Here is a 21,168-nt window from a genome sequence, read left to right as displayed (position 1 = left end):
ATACTTAAGCTCGCTTCCACTGAGGGTGTTCCTAATGTCTCTGTGCCAGGGAATGCTAGGGGTGATTGTAGGATATCCCAGTGACCGAGGCTACCTCCCCAAGGTCAGGAAAGTTATTTCCCGTACTTCCCCGAACAGGGAACTCCTGTGAATGAAGAGAGCTGCGTGGAGTTTTCTCTCGAGGTCCCCCACGCACTGACAATATTTCCGGAATCCTGAGCGTGGGGAGGTTCCACCAACGGTCGGCAGCACGTGGGTTCTAACGGAATGCCTAAGCTCGTCTTCCCTGAGGGTTTTCCTAATTTCTCTGGGCCAGTGAATGGTAGGTGGGTTTGCAGGATATCCCAGTGACATACGCTGCCTCCCCAAGTTCAGGAAAGTTATTTCCCGGACTTCCCCAAACAGGGAACTCCTGTGAATGAAGAGAGCTGCGTGGAGTTGTCTCTCGAGCTCCCCACGCACTGACAATGTTTCCGGAATCCTGAGCGTGGGGAGGTTCCACCAACGGTCGGAAGCACGTGGGTTCTAACTGAATGCCTAAGCTCGTCTCCCCTGAGGATTTTCCTAATTTCTCTGTGCCAGGGAAGCTAGGGGTGATTGCAGGATATCCCAGTGACCGAGGCTGCCTCCCCAAGGTCAGGGAAGGTTTATCCCAGACTTCCACGAAAAGGGAACACCTGTGACTGAAGAGAGCTGCGTGGAATTGTCTCTCGAGCTCCCCCACGCACTGACAATGGTTCCGGAATCCTGAGCGTGGGGAGGTTCCACCAACGGTCGGCAGCGCGTGGGTTCTAACGGAATGCCTAAGCTCGTCTCCCCTGAGGGTTTTCCTAATGTCTCTGTGCCAAGGAATGGTAGGTGGGTTTGCAGGTTATCCCAGTGACATACGCTGTCTCCCCAAGTTCAGGGAATGTATTCCCCGGACTTCCCCAAACAGGGAAATCCTGTGAATGAAGAGATCTGCGCGGAGTTGTCTCTCGAGCTCTCCCACGCACTGACAATGTTTCCGGAATCCTGAGAGTGGGGAGGTTCCACAAACGGTCGGCAGCGCGTGGGTTCAAACGAAATGCCTAAGCGCGTCTCCCCTGAGGTTTTTCCTAATGTCTCTGTGCCAGGGAATGGTAGGGGGGTTTGCAGGATATCCCAGTGACATACGCTGCCTCCTCAAGGTCAGGGAAGGTATTTCCCGGACTTCCCCGAACAGGGAACTCCTGTGACTGAAGACAACTTCGTGGAGTTGTCTCTCGAGCTCCCCCACGCACTGACAATGGTTCCGGAATCCTGAGCGTGGGGAGGTTCCACCAACGCTCGGCAGCGCGTTGGTTCTATCGGAATGCCTAAGCTCGTCTCCCCTGAGGGTTTTCCTAATTTCTCTGTACCAGGGAATGGTAGGGGGGTTTGCAGGTTATCCCAGTGACATACGCTGCCTCCCCAAAGTTAGGGAATGTATTTCCCGGACTTCCCCGAACAGGGAACACCTGTGACTGAAGAGAGCTGCGTGGAGTTGTCTCTCGAGCTCCCCCACGCACTGAAAATGTTTCCGGAATCCTGAGCGTGGGGAGGTTTCAACAACTGTCGGCAGCGCGTGGGTTCTAACGGAATGCCAAAGCTCGTCTCCCCTGAGGGTTTTCCTAATATCTCTGTGCCAGGGAATGCTAGGGGTGATTGCAGGATATCCCAGTGCCCGAGGCTGCCTCCACAAGGTCAGGTAAGGTGTTTCCCGGACTTCCCCGAACTGGGAACACCTGTGACTGAAGAGAGCTGCGTGGAGATGTCTCTCGAGCTCCCCCACGCACTGACAATGATTCCGGAATCCTGAGCGTATGGAGGTTCCACCAACGGTCGGCAGCGCGTGGGTTCTAACGGAGTGCCTAAACTCGTCTCCCCTTAGGGTTTTCCTAATGTCTCTGTGCCAGGGAATGCTAGGGGTGATTGCAGGATATCCCAGTGTCCGAGGCTGCCTCCCCAAAGTCAGGGAAGCTATTTCTCGGACTTCCCCGAACAGGGAACACCTGTGACTGAAGAGAGCTGCGTGGAGTTGTCTCACGAGCTCCCCCACGCACTGACAATGGTTCCGGAATCCTAAGCGTGGGGAGGTTCCACCAACGGTCGGCAGCGCGTGGGTTCTAACGGAATGCCTAAGCTCGTCTCCCCTGAGTGTTTTCCTAATGTCTCTGTGCCAGGGAATGCTAGGGGTGATTGCAGGATATCCCAGTGTCAGAGGCTGTCTCCCCAAGGTCAGGGAAGATATTTCTCGGACTTCCATGAACATGGAATACCTGTGCCTGAAGGAGATGCGTGGAGTTGTCTCTCGATTTCCCCACGCACTGACAATGGTTCCGGAATCCTGAGCGTGGGGAGGTTCCACCAAATGTCGGCAGCGCGTGGGTTCTAATGGAATGCCTAAGCTCGTCTCCCCTGAGGTTTTTCCTAATGTCTCTGTGCCAGGGAATGCTAGGGGTGATTGCAGGATATCCCAGGGTCCGAGGCTGCCTCCCCAAGTTCAGGGAAGGTATTTCTCGGCTTTGCCCGAAGAGGGAACACCTGTGACTGAAGAGAGCTGCGTGGAGTTGTCTCTCGAGCTCCCCCACGCACTGACAATGTTTCCGGAATCCTGAGCGTGGGGAGGTCCCACCAACGGTCGTCAGCGCGTGGGTTCTAACGGAATGCATAAGCTTGTCTCCCCTGAGGGTTTTCCTAATGTCTCTGGGCCAGGGAATGCTAGGGTTGATTGCAGGATATCCCAGGGTCAGAGGCTGCCTCCCCAAGGTCAGGGAAGGTATTTCTCGGACTTCCGCGAACAGGGAACACCTGAGACTGAAGAGAGCGGCGTGGAGTTGTCTCTCGAGCTCCCCCACGCACTGACAATGGTTCCGGAATCCTGAGCTTGGGGAGGTTCCACCAACGGTCGGCAGCGCGTGGGTTCGAACGGAATGCCTAAGCTCGTCTCCGCTGATAGTTTTCCTAATGTCTCTGTGCCAGGGAATGCTAGGGGTGATTGCAGGATATCCCAGTGCCCGAGGCTGCCTCCCCAAGGTCAGGGAAGTTGTTTCCCGGACTTCCCCGAACAGGGAACACCTGTGACTGAAGAGAGCTGCGTGGAGTTGTCTCTCGAGCTCCCCCACGCACTGACAATTGTTCCGGAATCCTGAGCGTTGGGAGGTTCCACCAACGGTCGGCAGCACGTGGGTTCTAACGGAATGCCTAAGCTCGTCTCCCCTGAGGGTTTTCCTAATGTCTCTGTGCCAGGGAATGCTAGGGGTGATTGCAGGATATCCCAGTGACCGAGGCTGCCTCCCCAAGATCAGGGAATTTATAACCCAGACTTCCACGAACAGGGAACACCTGTGACTGAAGAGAGCTGCGTGGAGTTGTCTCTCGAGCTCCCCCACGCACTGACAATTGTTCCGGAATCCTGAGCGTGGGGAGGTTCCACCAACGGTCGGCAGCGCGTGGGTTGTAACGGAATGCCTAAGCTCGCCTCCCCTGTGGGTTTTCCTAATGTGTCTGTGCCAGGGAATGGTAGGGGTTTTGCAGGATATCCCAGTGACATACGCTGCCTCCCCAAGGTCAGGGAAGTTATTTCCCGGACTTCCCCGAACAGGGAACTCCTGTGAATGAAGAGAGCTGCGTGGAGATTTCTCTCGATCTCCCCCACGCACTGAAAATGTTTCCGGAATCCTGAGCGTGGGGAGGTTCCACCAACGGTCGGCAGCGCGTGGTTTCTAACGGAATGCCTAAGCTCGTCTCCCCTGAGGATTTTCCTAATGTCTCTGTGCCAGGGAATTCTAGGGGTGATTGCAGGATATCCCAGTGACCGAGGCTGCCTCCCCAAGGTCAGGAAAGCTATTTCTCGGACTTCCCGCACAGGGAACTCCTGTGAATGAAGAGAGCTGCGTGGAGTTTTCTCTCGAGCTCCCCCACGCACTGACAATGGTTCCGGAATCCTGAGCGTGTGTAGGTTCCACCAACGGTCGGCAGCACGTGGGTTCTAACGGAATGCTTAAGCTCCTCTCCACTGAGGGTTTTCCTAATGTCTCTGTGCCAGGGAATGGTACGGGGGATTGCAGGATATCCCAGTGACATACGCTGCCTCCCCAAGTTCAGGGAAGGTATTTCCCGGACTTCCCCGAACAGGGAACTCCTGTGAATGAAGAGAGCTGCGTGGAGTTGTCTCTCGAGCTCCCCCACGCACTGACAATGGTTCCGGAATCCTGAGCGTGGGGAGGTTCCACCAACAGTCGGCAGCGCGTGGGTTCTAACGGAATACTTAAGCTCGCTTCCACTGAGGGTGTTCCTAATGTCTCTGTGCCAGGGAATGCTAGGGGTGATTGTAGGATATCCCAGTGACCGAGGCTACCTCCCCAAGGTCAGGAAAGTTATTTCCCGTACTTCCCCGAACAGGGAACTCCTGTGAATGAAGAGAGCTGCGTGGAGTTTTCTCTCGAGGTCCCCCACGCACTGACAATATTTCCGGAATCCTGAGCGTGGGGAGGTTCCACCAACGGTCGGCAGCACGTGGGTTCTAACGGAATGCCTAAGCTCGTCTTCCCTGAGGGTTTTCCTAATTTCTCTGGGCCAGTGAATGGTAGGTGGGTTTGCAGGATATCCCAGTGACATACGCTGCCTCCCCAAGTTCAGGAAAGTTATTTCCCGGACTTCCCCAAACAGGGAACTCCTGTGAATGAAGAGAGCTGCGTGGAGTTGTCTCTCGAGCTCCCCACGCACTGACAATGTTTCCGGAATCCTGAGCGTGGGGAGGTTCCACCAACGGTCGGAAGCACGTGGGTTCTAACTGAATGCCTAAGCTCGTCTCCCCTGAGGATTTTCCTAATTTCTCTGTGCCAGGGAAGCTAGGGGTGATTGCAGGATATCCCAGTGACCGAGGCTGCCTCCCCAAGGTCAGGGAAGGTTTATCCCAGACTTCCACGAAAAGGGAACACCTGTGACTGAAGAGAGCTGCGTGGAATTGTCTCTCGAGCTCCCCCACGCACTGACAATGGTTCCGGAATCCTGAGCGTGGGGAGGTTCCACCAACGGTCGGCAGCGCGTGGGTTCTAACGGAATGCCTAAGCTCGTCTCCCCTGAGGGTTTTCCTAATGTCTCTGTGCCAAGGAATGGTAGGTGGGTTTGCAGGTTATCCCAGTGACATACGCTGTCTCCCCAAGTTCAGGGAATGTATTCCCCGGACTTCCCCAAACAGGGAAATCCTGTGAATGAAGAGATCTGCGCGGAGTTGTCTCTCGAGCTCTCCCACGCACTGACAATGTTTCCGGAATCCTGAGAGTGGGGAGGTTCCACAAACGGTCGGCAGCGCGTGGGTTCAAACGAAATGCCTAAGCGCGTCTCCCCTGAGGTTTTTCCTAATGTCTCTGTGCCAGGGAATGGTAGGGGGGTTTGCAGGATATCCCAGTGACATACGCTGCCTCCTCAAGGTCAGGGAAGGTATTTCCCGGACTTCCCCGAACAGGGAACTCCTGTGACTGAAGACAACTTCGTGGAGTTGTCTCTCGAGCTCCCCCACGCACTGACAATGGTTCCGGAATCCTGAGCGTGGGGAGGTTCCACCAACGCTCGGCAGCGCGTTGGTTCTATCGGAATGCCTAAGCTCGTCTCCCCTGAGGGTTTTCCTAATTTCTCTGTACCAGGGAATGGTAGGGGGGTTTGCAGGTTATCCCAGTGACATACGCTGCCTCCCCAAAGTTAGGGAATGTATTTCCCGGACTTCCCCGAACAGGGAACACCTGTGACTGAAGAGAGCTGCGTGGAGTTGTCTCTCGAGCTCCCCCACGCACTGAAAATGTTTCCGGAATCCTGAGCGTGGGGAGGTTTCAACAACTGTCGGCAGCGCGTGGGTTCTAACGGAATGCCAAAGCTCGTCTCCCCTGAGGGTTTTCCTAATATCTCTGTGCCAGGGAATGCTAGGGGTGATTGCAGGATATCCCAGTGCCCGAGGCTGCCTCCACAAGGTCAGGTAAGGTGTTTCCCGGACTTCCCCGAACTGGGAACACCTGTGACTGAAGAGAGCTGCGTGGAGATGTCTCTCGAGCTCCCCCACGCACTGACAATGATTCCGGAATCCTGAGCGTATGGAGGTTCCACCAACGGTCGGCAGCGCGTGGGTTCTAACGGAGTGCCTAAGCTCGCCTCCCCTGAGGGTTTTCCTAATATCTCTGTGCCAGGGAATGCTAGGGGTGATTGCAGGATATCCCAGTGACCGAGGCTGCCTCCCTAAGTTCAGGGAAGTTATATCCCAGACTTCCACGAACAGGGAACACATGTGAATGAAGTGAGCTGCGTGGAGTTGTCTCTCCAGCTCCCCTACGCACTGACAATGGTTCCGGAATCCTGAGCGTGGGGAGGTTCCACCAACGGTCGGCAGCGCGTGGGTTCTAACGGAATGCCTAAGCTCGTCTCCCCTGAAGGTTTTCCTAATGTCTCTGTGCCAGGGAATGCTAGGGGTGATTGCAGGATATCCCAGTGACCGAGGCTGCCTCCCCAAGTTCAGGAAAGCTATATCCCAGACTTCCACGAACAGGGAACACTTGTGACTGAAGAGAGATGCGTGGAGTTGTCTCTCGAGCTCCCCTTCGCACTGACAATGGTTACGGAATCCTGAGCGTGGGGAGGTTCCACCAACGGTCGGCAGCGCGTGGGTTCTAACGGAATGCCTAAGCTCGTCTCCCCTGAGGATTTTCCTAATATCTCTGTGCCAGGGAATGCTAGGGGAGTTGCAATGTATCCCAGTGACCGAAGCTGCCTCCCCAAGTTCAGGGAAGTTATTTCCCGGACTTCCCCGAACAGGGAACTCCTGTTAATGAAGAGAGCTGCGTGGAGTTTTCTCTCGAGCTCCCCCACGCACTGACAATGTTTCCGGAATCCTGAGCGTGGGGAGGTTCCACCAACGGTCGGCAGCGAGTGGGTTCTAACGGAATGCCTAAGCTCGTCTCCCCTGAGGGTTTTCCTAATGTCTCTGTGCCAGGGAATGCTAGGGGTGATTGCAGGATATCCCAGTGTTCGAGGCTGCCTCCCCAAGATAAGCGAAGGTATATCCCAGACTTCCACGAACAGGGAACACCTGTGACTGAAGAGAGCTGCGTGGAGTTTTCTCTCGAGCTCCCCTACGCACTGACAATTGTTCCGGAATCCTGAGCGTGGGGAGGTTCCACCAACGGTCGGCAGCGCGTGGGTTGTAACGGAATGCCTAAGCTCGCCTCCCCTGTGGGTTTTCCTAATGTGTCTGTGCCAGGGAATGGTAGGGGTTTTGCAGGATATCCCAGTGACATACGCTGCCTCCCCAAGGTCAGGGAAGTTATTTCCGGACTTCCCCGAACAGGGAACTCCTGTGAATGAAGAGAGCTGCGTGGAGATTTCTCTCGATCTCCCCCACGCACTGAAAATGTTTCCGGAATCCTGAGCGTGGGGAGGTTCCACCAACGGTCGGCAGCGCTTGGTTTCTAACGGAATGCCTAAGCTCGTCTCCCCTGAGGATTTTCCTAATGTCTCTGTGCCAGGGAATTCTAGGGGTGATTGCAGGATATCCCAGTGACCGAGGCTGCCTCCCCAAGGTCAGGAAAGCTATTTCTCGGACTTCCCGCACAGGGAACTCCTGTGAATGAAGAGAGCTGCGTGGAGTTTTCTCTCGAGCTCCCCCACGCACTGACAATGGTTCCGGAATCCTGAGCGTGTGTAGGTTCCACCAACGGTCGGCAGCACGTGGGTTCTAACGGAATGCTTAAGCTCCTCTCCACTGAGGGTTTTCCTAATGTCTCTGTGCCAGGGAATGGTACGGGGGTTTGCAGGATATCCCAGTGACATACGCTGCCTCCCCAAGTTCAGGGAAGGTATTTCCCGGAGTTCCCCGAACAGGGAACTCCTGTGAATGAAGAGAGCTGCGTGGAGTTGTCTCTCGAGCTCCCCCACGCACTGACAATGGTTCCGGAATCCTGAGCGTGGGGAGGTTCCACCAACGGTCGGCAGCGCGTGGGTTCTAACGGCATACTTAAGCTCGCTTCCACTGAGGGTGTTCCTAATGTCTCTGTGCCAGGGAATGCTAGGGGTGATTGTAGGATATCCCAGTGACCGAGGCTACCTCCCCAAGGTCAGGAAAGTTATTTCCCGTACTTCCCCGAACAGGGAACTCCTGTGAATGAAGAGAGCTGCGTGGAGTTTTCTCTCGAGGTCCCCCACGCACTGACAATATTTCCGGAATCCTGAGCGTGGGGAGGTTCCACCAACGGTCGGCAGCACGTGGGTTCTAACGGAATGCCTAAGCTCGTCTTCCCTGAGGGTTTTCCTAATTTCTCTGGGCCAGTGAATGGTAGGTGGGTTTGCAGGATATCCCAGTGACATACGCTGCCTCCCCAAGTTCAGGAAAGTTATTTCCCGGACTTCCCCAAACAGGGAACTCCTGTGAATGAAGAGAGCTGCGTGGAGTTGTCTCTCGAGCTCCCCCACGCACTGACAATGTTTCCGGAATCCTGAGCGTGGGGAGGTTCCACCAACGGTCGGAAGCACGTGGGTTCTAACTGAATGCCTAAGCTCGTCTCCCCTGAGGATTTTCCTAATTTCTCTGTGCCAGGGATGCTAGGGGTGATTGCAGGATATCCCAGTGACCGAGGCTGCCTCCCCAAGGTCAGGGAAGGTATATCCCAGACTTCCACGAAAAGGGAACACCTGTGACTGAAGAGAGCTGCGTGGAATTGTCTCTCGAGCTCCCCCACGCACTGACAATGGTTCCGGAATCCTGAGCGTGGGGAGGTTCCACCAACGGTCGGCAGCGCGTGGGTTCTAACGGAATGCCTAAGCTCGTCTCCCCTGAGGGTTTTCCTAATGTCTCTGTGCCAGGGAATGGTAGGTGGGTTTGCAGGTTATCCCAGTGACATACGCTGTCTCCCCAAGTTCAGGGAATGTATTCCCCGGACTTCCCCAAACAGGGAAATCCTGTGAATGAAGAGATCTGCGCGGAGTTGTCTCTCGAGCTCTCCCACGCACTGACAATGTTTCCGGAATCCTGAGAGTGGGGAGGTTCCACAAACGGTCGGCAGCGCGTGGGTTCAAACGAAATGCCTAAGCTCGTCTCCCCTGAGGTTTTTCCTAATGTCTCTGTGCCAGGGAATGGTAGGGGGGTTTGCAGGATATCCCAGTGACATACGCTGCCTCCTCAAGGTCAGGGAATGTATTTCCCGGACTTCCCCGAACAGGGAACTCCTGTGACTGAAGACAACTTCGTGGAGTTGTCTCTCGAGCTCCCCCACGCACTGACAATGGTTCCGGAATCCTGAGCGTGGGGAGGTTCCACCAACGCTCGGCAGCGCGTTGGTTCTATCGGAATGCCTAAGCTCGTCTCCCCTGAGGGTTTTCCTATTTTCTCTGTACCAGGGAATGGTAGGGGGGTTTGCAGGTTATCCCAGTGACATACGCTGCCTCCCCAAAGTTAGGGAATGTATTTCCCGGACTTCCCCGAACAGGGAACACCTGTGACTGAAGAGAGCTGCGTGGAGTTGTCTCTCGAGCTCCCCCACGCACTGAAAATGTTTCCGGAATCCTGAGCGTGGGGAGGTTTCAACAACTGTCGGCAGCGCGTGGGTTCTAACGGAATGCCAAAGCTCGTCTCCCCTGAGGGTTTTCCTAATATCTCTGTGCCAGGGTATGCTAGGGGTGATTGCAGGATATCCCAGTGCCCGAGGCTGCCTCCACAAGGTCAGGTAAGGTGTTTCCCGGACTTCCCCGAACTGGGAACACCTGTGACTGAAGAGAGCTGCGTGGAGATGTCTCTCGAGCTCCCCCACGCACTGACAATGATTCCGGAATCCTGAGCGTATGGAGGTTCCACCAACGGTCGGCAGCGCGTGGGTTCTAACGGAGTGCCTAAGCTCGCCTCCCCTGAGGGTTTTCCTAATATCTCTGTGCCAGGGAATGCTAGGGGTGATTGCAGGATATCCCAGTGACCGAGGCTGCCTCCCTAAGTTCAGGGAAGTTATATCCCAGACTTCCACGAACAGGGAACACATGTGAATGAAGTGAGCTGCGTGGAGTTGTCTCTCCAGCTCCCCTACGCACTGACAATGGTTCCGGAATCCTGAGCGTGGGGAGGTTCCACCAACGGTCGGCAGCGCGTGGGTTCTAACGGAATGCCTAAGCTCGTCTCCCCTGAAGGTTTTCCTAATGTCTCTGTGCCAGGGAATGCTAGGGGTGATTGCAGGATATCCCAGTGACCGAGGCTGCCTCCCCAAGTTCAGGGAAGCTATATCCCAGACTTCCACGAACAGGGAACACCTGTGACTGAAGAGAGATGCGTGGAGTTGTCTCTCGAGCTCCCCCTCGCACTGACAATGGTTACGGAATCCTGAGCGTGGGGAGGTTCCACCAACGGTCGGCAGCGCGTGGGTTCTAACGGAATGCCTAAGCTCGTCTCCCCTGAGGATTTTCCTAATATCTCTGTGCCAGGGAATGCTAGGGGAGTTGCAATGTATCCCAGTGACCGAAGCTGCCTCCCCAAGGTCAGGGAAGTTATTTCCCGGACTTCCCCGAACAGGGAACTCCTGTTAATGAAGAGAGCTGCGTGGAGTTTTCTCTCGAGCTCCCCCACGCACTGACAATGTTTCCGGAATCCTGAGCGTGGGGAGGTTCCACCAACGGTCGGCAGCGAGTGGGTTCTAACGGAATGCCTAAGCTCGTCTCCCCTGAGGGTTTTCCTAATGTCTCTGTGCCAGGGAATGCTAGGGGTGATTGCAGGATATCCCAGTGTTCGAGGCTGCCTCCCCAAGATAAGCGAAGGTATATCCCAGACTTCCACGAACAGGGAACACCTGTGACTGAAGAGAGCTGCGTGGAGTTTTCTCTCGAGCTCCCCTACGCACTGACAATGGTTCCGGAATCCTGAGCGTTGGGATGTTCCACCAACGGTCGGCAGCGCGTGGGTTCTAACGGAATGCCTATGCTCGTATCCCCTGAGTGTTTTCCTAATTTCTCTGTGCCAGGGAATGGTAGGGGGGTTTGCAGGATATCCCAGTGACATACGCTGCCTCCCCAAGGTCAGGGAATGTATTTACAGGACTTCCCCGAACAGGGTAATCCTGTGAATGAAGAGAGCTTCGTGGAGTTGTCTCTCGAGCTCCCCCACCCACTGACAATGGTTCCGGAATCTTGAGCGTGGGGAGGCTCCACCAACTGTCGGCAGCGCGTGGGTTTTAACGGAATGCCTAAGCTCGTCTCCCCTGAGGATTTTCCTAATGTGTCTCTGCCAGTGAATGGTAGGGGGGTTTGCAGGATATCCCAGTGTCATACGCTGCCTACCCAAGGTCAGGGAAGTTATTTCCCGGACTTCCCCGAACAGGGAACTCCTGTGACTGAATAGAGCTGCGTGGAGTTGTCTCTCGAGCTCCCCCACGCACTGACAATGGTTCCGGAATCCTGACCGTGGGGAGGTTCCACCAACGGTCGGCAGCGCTTGGGTTCTAACGGAATGCCTAAGCTCGTCTCCCCTGAGGGTTTTCCGAATGTCTCTGTGCCAGGGAATGGAAGGGGGTTTAAAGAATATCCCAGTGACATACGCTGCCTCCACAAGGTCAGGGAAGGTATTTCACGGACTTGCCCGAACAGGGAACTCCTGTGAATGAAGAGAGCTGCGTGGAGTTGTCTCTCGAGCTCCCCCACGCACTGACAATTGTTCAGGAATCCTGAGCGTGGGGAGGTTCCACCAACGTTCGGCAGCGCTTGGGTTCTAACGGAATGCCTAAGCTCGACTCCCCTGTGAGTTTTCCTAATATCTCTGTGCCAGGGAATGGTAGGGGGGTTTGCAGGATATCCCAGTGACCGAGGCTGCCTCCCCAAGATCAGGGAAGCTATATCCCAGACTTCCACGAACAGGGAACACCTGTGACTGAAGAGAGCTGCGTGGAGTTGTCTCTCGAGCTCCCCCATGCACTGACAATGGTTCCGGAATCCTGAGCGTGGGGAGGTTCCACCAACGGTCGGCAGTGCGTGGGATCTAACGGAATGCCTAAGCTCGTCTTCCCTGAGGGTTTTCCTAATGTCTCTGTGCCAGGGAATGGTAGGGGTGATTGCAGGATATCCCAGTGACCGAGGCTGCCTCCCCAAGGTCAGAAAAGTTATTTCTCGGACTTCCCCGAACAGGGAACCCCTGTGAATGAAGAGAGCTGCGTGGAATTGTCTCTCGAGCTCCCCCACACACTGACAATGGTTCCGGAATCCTGAGCGTGGGGAGGTTCCACCAACGGTCGGCAGCGCGTGGGTGCTAACGGAATGTCTAATCTCGTTTCCCCTGATGGTTTTCCTAATGTCTCTGTGCCAGGGAATGGAAGGGGGGTTTGCAGGATATCCCAGTGACATACGCTGACTCCCCAAGTTCAGGGAAGGTATTTCCCGGACTTACCCGAGCAGGGAACTCCTGTGAATGAAGAGAGCTGCGTGGAGTTTTCTCTCGAGATCCCACACGCACTGACAATGATTCCGGAATCCTGAGCGTGGGGAGGTTCCACCAACGGTCGGCAGCGCGTGGGTTCTAACGGAATGCCTAAGCTCGTCTCCCCTGAGGATTTTCCTAATTTTTCTGTGCCAGGGAATGGTAGGGGGGTTTGCAGGTTATCCTAGTGACATACGCTGCCTCCCCAAGGTCAGGGAAGGTATTTCCCGGACTTCCCCGAACAGGGAACTCCTGTGAATGAAGAGAGCTGCGTGGAGTTGTCTCTCGAGCTCCCCCACGCACTGACAATTGTTCCGGAATCCTGAGCGTGGGGAGGTTCCACCAACGGTCGGCAGCGCGTGGGTTCTTACGGAATGCCTAAGCTCGTCTCCCCTGAGTTTTTTCCTACTGTCTCTGTGCCAGGGAATGGTAGGGGGGTTTGCAGGATATCCCAGTGACATACGCTGCCTCCCCAAGTTCAGGAAAGGTTTTTCCCGGACTTCCCCGAACAGGGAACTGCTGTGAATGAAGAGAGCTGCGTGGAGTTGTCTCTCGAGCTCCCCCACGCACTGACAATGGTTCTGGAATCCTGAGCGTGGGGAGGTTCCACCAACGGTCGGCAGTGCGTGGGTTCTAACGGAATGTCTAAGCTCGTCTCCCCTGAGGGTTTTCCTAATATCTCTGTGCCACTGAATGTTAGGTGGGATTGCAGGATATCCCAGTGAAATTCGCTGCCTCCCCAAATTCAGGGAAGGTATTTCCCGGACTTCCCCGAACAGGGACACCTGTGAATGAAGAGAGCTCCGTGGAGTTGTCTCTCGAGCTCACCCACGCACTGACAATGGTTCCGGAATCCTGAGCGTGGGGAGGTTCCACCAACGGTCGGCAGCGCGTGGGTTCTAACGGAATGCCTAAGCTCGTCTCCCCTGAGGGTTTTCCTAATGTCTCTGTGCCAGGGAATGTTAGGGGGGTTTGCAGGATATCCCAGTGACATACGCTGCCTCCCCAAGGTCAGGGAAGTTATTTCCCGGACTTCCCCGAACAGGGAACCCCTGTGAATGAAGAGAGCTGCGTGGAGTTTTCTCTCGAGATCCCCCACGCACTGACAATGGTTCCGGAATCCTGAGCGTGGGGAGGTTCCACCAACGGTCGGCAGCACGTGGGTTCTAACGGAATGCATAAGCTCCTCTCCCCAGAGGGTTTTCCTAATGTGTCTGTGCCAGGGAATGGTAGGGGGGTTTGCAGGATATCCCAGTGACATACGCTGCCTTCCCAAGGTCAGGGAATGTATTTCCCGGACTTCCCCGAACAGGGAACTCCTGAGAATGAAGAGAGCTGCGTGGAGTTGTCTCTCAAGCTCCCCCACGCACTGACAATGGTTCCGGAATCCTGAGCGTGGGGAGGTTCCACCAACGTTCGGCAGCCCGTGGGTTCTAACGGAATGCCTAAGCTCGTCTCCCCTGAGGGTTTTCCTAATGTCTCTGTGTCAGTGAATGGTAGGTGGGATTGCAGGATATCCCAGTGACATACCATGATTCCCCAAGATCAGGGAAGTTATTTCCCGGACTTCCCCGAACAGGGAACTCCTGTGAATGAAGAGAGCTGCGTGGAGTTGTCTCTCGAGCTCCCCCACGCACTGACAATGGTTCCGGAATCCTGAGCGTGGGGAGGTTCCACCAACGGTCGGCAGCCCCTGGGTTCTAACGGAATGACTAAGCTCGTCTCCCCTGAGGGTTTTCCTAATGTCTCTGTGCCAGGGAAAGCTAGGGGTGATTGCAGGATATCCCAGTGTCCAAGTCTGCCTCCCCAAGGTCAGGGAAGTTATTTCCCGGACTTCCCCGAACAGGGAACACCTGTGACTGAAGAGAGCTGCGTGGAGTTGTCTCTCGAGCTCCCCCACGCACTGACAATTGTTCCGGAATCCTGAGCGTGGGGAGATACCACCAACGGTCGGCAGCCCCTTGGTTCTAACGGAATGCCTAAGCTCGTCTCCCCTGAGGGTTTTCCTAATGTCTCTGTGCCAGGGAAAGCTAGGGGTGATTGCAGGATATCCCAGTGTTCAAGTCTGCCTCCCCAAGGTCAGGGAAGTTATTTCCCGGACTTCCCCGAACAGGGAACACCTGTGACTGAAGAGAGCTGCGTGGAGTTGTCTCTCGAGCTCCCCCACGAACTGACAATGGTTCCGGAATCCTGAGCGTGGGGAGGTTCCACCAACGGTCGGCAGCGCGTGGGTTCTAACGGAATGCCTAAGCTCGTCTCCCCTGAGGGTTTTCCTAATGTCTCTGTGCCAGGCAATGCTAGGGGTGATTGCAGGAAATCCCAGTGACCGAGGTTGCCTCCCCAAGGTCAGGGAAGGTATATCCCAGACTTCCACGAACAGTGAACACCTGTGACTGAAGAGAGCTGCGTGGAGTTGTCTCTCGAGCTCCCCCACGCACTGACAATGGTTCCGGAATCCTGAGCGTGGGGAGGTTCCACCAACGGTCGGCAGCGCGTGGGTTCTAACGGAATGCCTAAGCTCATCTCCCCTGAGGGTTTTCCTAATGTCTCTGTGCCAGGGAATGGTAGGGGGGTTTGCAGGATATCCCAGTGACATACGCTGCCTCCCCATGGTCAGGGAAGGTATTTCCCGGACTTCCCCGAACAGGGAACTCCTGTGAATGAAGAGAGCTGCGTGGAGTTGTCTCTCGAGCTCCCCCACGCACTGACAATGGTTCCGGAATCCTGAGCGTGTGGAGGTTCCACCAACGGTCGGCAGCGCGTTGGTTATAACGGAATGCCTAAGCTCGTCTCCCCTGAGGTTTTTCCTATTTTGTCTGTGCCAGGCAATTGTAGGGGGGTTTGCAGGATATCCCAGTGACATAGGCTGCCTCCCCAAGGTCAGGGAAAGTATTTCCAGGACTTCCCCGAACAGGGAACTCCTGTGAATGTAGAGAGCTGCGTGGAGTTGTCTCTCGAGCTCCCCCACGCACTGACAATGGTTCCGGAATCCTGAGCGTGGGTAGGTTCCACCAACGGTCGGCAGGGCGTGGGTTCTAACGGAATGCCTAAGCTCGTCTCCCCTGAGGGTTTTCCTAATGTCTCTGTGCCAGGGAATGGTAGGGGGGTTTGCAGGATATCCCAGTGACATACGCTGCCTCCCCAAGGTCAGGGAAGGTATTTCCCGGACTTCCCCGTACAGGGAACTCCTGTGAATGAAGAGAGTTGCGTGGAGTTGTCTCTCGAGCTCCCCCACGCACTGACAATGGTTCCGGAATCCTGAGCGTGGGGAGGTTCCACCAAAGTCGGCAGCGCGTGGGTTCTAACGGAATGCCTAAGCTCGCCTCCCCTGAGGGTTTTCCTAATGTCTCTGTGCCAGGGAATGTTAGGCGGGTTTGCAGGATATCCCAGTGACATACGCTGCCTCCCCAAGGTCAGGGAAAGTATTCCCCGGACTTCCCCGAACAGGGAACTCCTGTGAATGAAGAGAGCTGCGTGGAGTTGTCTCTCGAGCTCCCCCACGCACTGACAATGGTTCCGGAATCCTGAGCGTGGGGAGGTTCCACCAACGGTCGGCAGCTTGTGGGTTCTTACGGAATGCATAAGCTCGTCTCCCCCGAGGGTTTTCCTAATGTGTCTGTGCCAGGGAATGCTAGGGTTGATTGCAGGATATCCCAGAGCCCGAGGCTGCCTCCCCAAGTTCAGGAAAGTTATTTCTCGGACTTCCCTGAACAGGGATCTCCTGTGAATGAAGAGAGCTGCGTGGAGTTGTCTCTCGATCTCCCCCACGCACTGATAATGGTTCCGGAATCCTGAGCGTGGGGAGGTTCCACCAAAGGTCGGCAGCGCGTGGGTTCAACGGAATGCCTAAGCTCGTCTCCCCTGAGGATTTTCCTAATATGTCTGTGCCAGGGAATGTTAGGGGGGTTTGCAGGATATCCCAGTGACATACGCTGCCTCCCCAAGGTCAGGGAAGGTTTTTCCCGGACTTCCCCGTACAGAGAACTCCTGTGAATGAAGAGAGCTGCGTGGAGTTGTCTCTCGAGCTCCCCCACGCACTGACAATGGTTCCGGAATCCTGAGCGTGGGGATGTTCCACCAACGGTCGGCAGCGCGTGGGTTCTAACGGAATGCCTAAGCTCGTCTCCCCTGAGGGTTTTCCAAATGTCTCTGTGCCAGGGAATGCTAGGGGTGATTGCAGGATATCCCAGTGACCGAGGCTGCCTCCCCAAGGTCAGGGAAGTTATGTCCCGGACTTCCCCGAACAGGGAACACCTGTGACTGAAGAGAGCTGCGTGGAGTTGTCTCTCGAGCTCCCCCACGCACTGACAATGTTTCCGGAATCCTGAGCGTGGGGAGGTTCCACCAACGGTCGGCAGCGCTTGGGTTCTAACGGAATGCCTAAGCTCGTCTCCCCTGAGGATTTTACTAAAATCTCTTTGCCAGGGAATGGTAGGGGTATTTGCAGGATATCCCAGTGACATACGCTGCCTCCCCTAGTTCAGGGAATGTATTTCCTGGACTTCCCCGAACAGGGAACTCCTGTGAATGAAGAGAACTGCGTGGAGTTGTCTCTCGAGCTCCCCCACGCACTGACAATGGTTCCGGAATCCTGAGCGTTGGGAGGTTCCACCAATGGTCGGCTGCGCGTGGGTTCTAACAGAATGCCTAAGCTCGTCTCCCCTGAGGGTTTTCCTAATATCTCTGTGCCAGGGAATGTTAGGGGGGTTTGCAGGATATCCCAGTGTCATACGCTGCCTCCCCAAGGTCAGGGAAGGTATTTCCCGGACTTCCCCGAACAGGGAACTCCTGTGAATGAAGAGAGCTGCGTGGAGTTGTCTCTCGAGCTCCCCCACGCACTGACAATGGTTCCGGAATCCTGAGCGTGGGGAGGTTCCACCAACGGTCGGCAGCGCGTGGGTTTTAACGGAATGCCTAAGCTCGTCTCCCCTGAGGGTTTTCCTAATGTGTCTGTGCCAGGGAATGGTAGGGGGGTTTGCAGGATATCCCAGTGACATACGCTGCTTCCCCAAGTTCAGGGAAGGTATTTCCCGGACTTCCCCGAACAGGGAACTCCTGTGAATGAAGAGAGCTGCGTGGAGTTTTCTCTCGAGCTCCCCCACGCACTGACAATGGTTCCGGAATCTTGAGCGTGGGGAGGTTCCACCAACGGTCGGCAGCGCGTGGGTTCTAACGGAATGCCTAAGCTCGTCTCCCCTGAGGGTTTTCCTAATGTGTCTGTGCCAGGGAATGGTATGGGGGTTTGCAGGATATCCCAGTGACATACGCTGCCTCCCCAAATTCAGGGAAGCTATTTCCCGGACTTCCCCGAACAGGGAACTCCTGTGAATGAAGACAGCTGCGTGGAGTTGTCTCTCGAGCTCCCCCACGCACTGACAATGGTTCCAGAATTCTGAGCGTGGGGAGGTTCCACCAACGGTCGGCAGCGCGTGGGATCTAACGGAATGCTTAATCTTTTCTCCCCTGAGTGTTTTCCTACTTTCTCTGTGCCAGGGAATGCAAGGGGTGATTCCAGGATATCCCAGTGACCGAGGCTGCGTCCCCAAGTTCAGGAAAGTTATTTCCCGGACTTCCCCGAACAGGGAACTCCTGTGAATGAATAGAGCTGCGTGGAGTTGTCTCTCGAGCTCCCCCACGCACTGACAATGGTTCCGGAATCCTGAACGTGGGGAGGTTCCACCAACGGTCGGCAGCGCGTGGGTTCTAACGGAATGCCTAAGCTCGTCTCCCTTGAGGGTTTTCCTAATTTCTCTGTGCCAGGGAATTGTAGGGGGGTTTGCAGGATATCCCAGTGACATACGCTGCATCCCCAAGGTCAGGGAAGGTATTTCCCGGACTTCCCCGAACAGGGAACTCCTGTGAATGAAGAGAGCTGCGTGGAGTTTTCTCTCGAGCTCCCCCACGCACTGACAATGGTTCCGGAATCCTGAGAGTGGGGAGGTTCCACCAACGGTCGGCAGCGCGTGGGTTCTAACGGAATGCCTAAGCTCGTCTCCCCTGCGGGTTTTCCTAATGTCTCTGTGCCAGGGAATGCTAGGGGTGATTGCAGGATATCCCAGTGACCGAGGCTGCCTCCCCAAGGTCAGGAAAGTTATTTCTCGGACTTCCCCGAACAGGGAACTACTGTGAATGAAGAGAGCTGCGTGGAGTTGTCTCTCGAGCTCCCCCACGCACTGACAATGGGTCCGGAATCCTGAGCGTGGGGAGGTTCCACCAACGGTCGGCAGCGCGTGGGTTCTAACGGAATGCCTAAGCTCGTCACCCCTGAGGGTTTTCCTAATGTATCTGTGCCAATGAATGTTAGGTGGGTTTGCAGGATATCCCATTGATATACGCTGCCTCACCAAAGTCAGGGAAGTTATTTCCCGGACTTCCCAGAACAGGGAACTCCTGTGAATGAAGAGAGCTGCGTGGAGTTGTCTCTCGAGCTCCCCCACGCACTGACAATGGTTCCGGAATCCTGAGCGTGGGGAGGTTCCACCAACGGTCGGCAGCGCGTGGGTTCTAACTGAATGCCTAAACTCGTCTCCCCTGAGGGTTTTCCTAATGTCTCTGTGCCAGGGAATGCTAGGGGTGATTGCAGGGTATCCCAGTGACCGAGGCTGCCTCCCCAAGTTCAGGGAAGGTATTTCCCGGGCTTCCGCGAACAGGGAACACCTGTGACTGAAGAGAGCTGCGTGGAGTTGTCTCACGAGCTCCCCCACGCACTGAAAATTTTTCCGGAATCCTGAGCGTGGGGAGGTTCCACCAACGGTCGGCAGAGCGTGGGTTCTAACGGAATGCCTAAGGTCGTCTCCCCAGAGGGTTTTCCTAATGTCTCTTTGCCAGGGAATGGTAGGGGGGTTTGCAGGATATCCCAGTGTCATACGCTGCCTCCCCAAGTTCAGGGAAGGTATTTCACGGACTTCCCCGAACAGGGAAATCCTGTGAATGAAGAGAGCTGCATGGAGTTGTATCTCGAGCTCCCCCACGCACTGACAATTTTTCCGGATTCCTGAAGGTGGGGAGGTTCCACCAACGGTCGGCAGCGCGTGGGTTCTAACGGAATGCCTAAGCTCGTCTCCCCTGAGGGTTTTCCTAATGTCTCTGTGCCAGGGAATGCTAGGGGTGATTGCAGGATATCCCAGTGACCGAGGCTGCCTCCCCAAGATCAGGGAAGCTATATCCCAGACTTCCACGAACAGGGAACACCTGTGACTGAAGAGAGCTGCGTGGAGTTGTCTCTCGATCTCCCCCATGCACTGACAATGGTTCCGGAATCCTGAGCGTGGGGAGGTTCCACCAACGGTCGGCAGTGCGTGGGATCTAACGGAATGCCTAAGCTCGTCTTCCCTGAGGGTTTTCCTAATGTCTCTGTGCCAGGGAATGGTAGGGGTGATTGCAGGATATCCCAGTGACCGAGGCTGCCTCCCCAAGATCAGGGAAGCTATATCCCAGACTTCCACGAACAGGGAACACCTGTGACTGAAGAGAGCTGCGTGGAGTTGTCTCTCGAGCTCCCCCATGCACTGACAATGGTTCCGGAATCCTGAGCGTGGGGAGGTTCCACCAACGGTCGGCAGTGCGTGGGATCTAACGGAATGCCTAAGCTCGTCTTCCCTGAGGGTTTTCCTAATGTCTCTGTGCCAGGGAATGGTAGGGGTGATTGCAGGATATCCCAGTGACCGAGGCTGCCTCCCCAAGGTCAGAAAAGTTATTTCTCGGACTTCCCCGAACAGGGAACCCCTGTGAATGAAGAGAGCTGCGTGGAGTTGTCTCTCGAGCTCCCCCACACACTGACAATGGTTCCGGAATCCTGAGCGTGGGGAGGTTCCACCAACGGTCGGCAGCGCGTGGGTGCTAACAGAATGTCTAATCTCGTCTCCCCTGATGGTTTTCCTAATGTCTCTGTGCCAGGGAATGGAAGGGGAGTTTGCAGGATATCCCAGTGACATACGCTGACTCCCCAAGTTCAGGGAAGATATTTCCCGGACTTACCCGAGCAGGGAACTCCTGTGAATGAAGAGAGCTGCGTGGAGTTTTCTCTCGAGATCCCACACGCACTGACAATGATTCCGGAATCCTGAGCGTGGGGAGGTTCCACCAACGGTCGGCAGCGCGTGGGTTCTAACGGAATGCCTAAGCTCGTCTCCCCTGAGGATTTTCCTAATTTTTCTGTGCCAGGGAATGGTAGGGGGGTTTGCAGGTTATCCTAGTGACATACGCTGCCTCCCCAAGGTCAGGGAAGGTATTTCCCGGACTTCCCCGAACAGGGAACTCCTGTGAATGAAGAGAGCTGCGTGGAGTTGTCTCTCGAGCTCCCCCACGCACTGACAATTGTTCCGGAATCCTGAGCGTGGGGAGGTTCCACCAACGGTCGGCAGCGCGTGGGTTCTTACGGAATGCCTAAGCTCGTCTCCCCTGAGTTTTTTCCTACTGTCTCTGTGCCAGGGAATGGTAGGGGGGTTTGCAGGATATCCCAGTGACATACGCTGCCTCCCGAAGTTCAGGAAAGGTTTTTCCCGGACTTCCCCGAACAGGGAACTGCTGTGAATGAAGAGAGCTGCGTGGAGTTGTCTCTCGAGCTCCCCCACGCACTGACAATGGTTCTGGAATCCTGAGCGTGGGGAGGTTCCACCAAAGGTCGGCAGTGCGTGGGTTCTAACGGAATGTCTAAGCTCGTCTCCCCTGAGGGTTTTCCTAATATCTCTGTGCCACTGAATGTTAGGTGGGATTGCAGGATATCCCAGTGAAATTCGCTG

This window comes from Vicugna pacos, unplaced genomic scaffold (genome assembly GCF_048564905.1).
Source record: "Vicugna pacos unplaced genomic scaffold, VicPac4 SAC-SAT, whole genome shotgun sequence".
Lineage (NCBI taxonomy): Eukaryota > Metazoa > Chordata > Mammalia > Artiodactyla > Camelidae > Vicugna > Vicugna pacos.
This window is presented reverse-complemented; position numbering follows the sequence as displayed.